We start from the raw sequence: 1,512 nt of genomic DNA, 5'->3' as shown, positions 1-1,512 counted from the left end.
ATCTCCTATGATGTGTGTTCTTCCTAGGTGAGGGAGACTCTCAATTCCTGGCCCACCGCCCAACCAGGGTTAATCCCCCAAGACTGGAAAGATGTGGCAGGAACAATCTTGGAACCTGGTCCTGGGTGGCCATGGCAATCCTGGTGGAAAGAGGCTGAAGGGAAGGCCTGTGAACAGGGAGATGGGGCCAGAGGGACTGCTAGCTCCCAGGATCAGAGCTAGGTGAAAGTGGCTATGCTGATTTAGAAAGGCAGTTGGAATCTGCTGTTGACGCCTTACAACTCTTGTCTAAGAGCTTGAAAAGTTTGGGCTAGGTCTGAAGAATCAGGATGGGGTCTGAGCCATCTACTAAAGCTCCACACATGTTCTGCAAAGGCTGCCTTTACAAATAGTGACTGACTCTTTTGTCTTTTCCAAGGCTCCTTCTGAGGTGTGCAGGCTGGATCTGGGGCCGCATTCCATGCCCTCCTTGGGGAAGAAACTAGATATGACTTTGGATGACATCACCAAGTTGACCCAGAGGCAGTGAGGCCCAGTTGGCCCTGGCAGCCGCAGGCACAGGGGTGCTGGCAGGGCGCTCTCCCAGGGAGGACCCAGGGGCACACTGAAGGCCGACCAGCATGGGCATCGCGATGCCTTCCCTAGGAGGAACCGGCAGGCACCCTACAGCAGACGTGGACAACTTCCAGACAAGTGGCAGCACGACCAATTCCACAGCGCCTTCCCACGTGGAGCCAGCCTGGACTCCTCTGGGAGGCTGTTGCTGTCCAACCTGCACTTCCAAGTGTCAGACACTGATATTCAGAACCTCTTTGGTGAATTTGGACCGCTCAAGAGAGCAGCTGTGCACTATGGTCGCGCTGGACAAAGTTTAGGGACAGCAGATGTGTGCTTTGAACCCAAGGCAGATGCCCTGAAGGCTAGGAGAGAGTACCACGGTGTCCCTCTGGACGGGCGTCCTTTGGACATCCAGCTTGTCCCATCCCAGGTGGAAACACAGCCGAGCCCTGCACGAAGCCACAACAGAGGAGGCATGAGTAGAAACCCTGCCTGTGGGCGCTTCGCTGGGAGAGGCACCTGGAGAGGGACCCAGAGAGGCAGCAGGCGAAGAGAGACAGGCACCTGCAGCAACTCCAAGCAGCAGCTTTCTGCAGAGGAGCTGGACGCATAGCTGGATGCTTACGCTGCAAGCATGGACACCAGCTAAACAGCCCAGCCCGTCCACACAAACAACAGGACCCAGAAGGCTCCTCCTCTGATCCCTAGAGGGAGGGGTGGCAACTGGACTGTGCAGACAATGCTGGGTTGCTCAGTCTTCATCATTGACTCATTTATTCATTCCTGCCTTTCCATGGGCCTAAAAACTCTTTTAAAGACTTTGTCTTTTCCCCTCTGAAAAAGGGAGCTGCAGAGCTGAAGAGCACTGGCTGTTCATCCAGAGGGCCTGCCTTCAATGTGATGGCATCTGGTGCCATCTCCCGACATGTAGGTTTACACCCTGGAACAATACTG

The 1,512-nt window shown here is 55.0% G+C and overlaps 1 pseudogene; it reads left to right on the top strand.

Moving 5' to 3' along the window:
- Positions 1–460: 460 nt before the first annotated feature.
- On the top strand, positions 461–1,288 carry LOC127186393 (THO complex subunit 4-like; annotated as a pseudogene).
- The last annotated feature ends 224 nt before the right edge of the window (positions 1,289–1,512 follow it).

Source organism: Acomys russatus, unplaced genomic scaffold (assembly GCF_903995435.1).
Source record: "Acomys russatus unplaced genomic scaffold, mAcoRus1.1, whole genome shotgun sequence".
NCBI classification, from domain to species: Eukaryota; Metazoa; Chordata; class Mammalia; order Rodentia; family Muridae; genus Acomys; species Acomys russatus.
The sequence above is the reverse complement of the archived record's forward strand: the minus strand, read 5'-3'. Positions and strand labels throughout refer to the sequence as shown.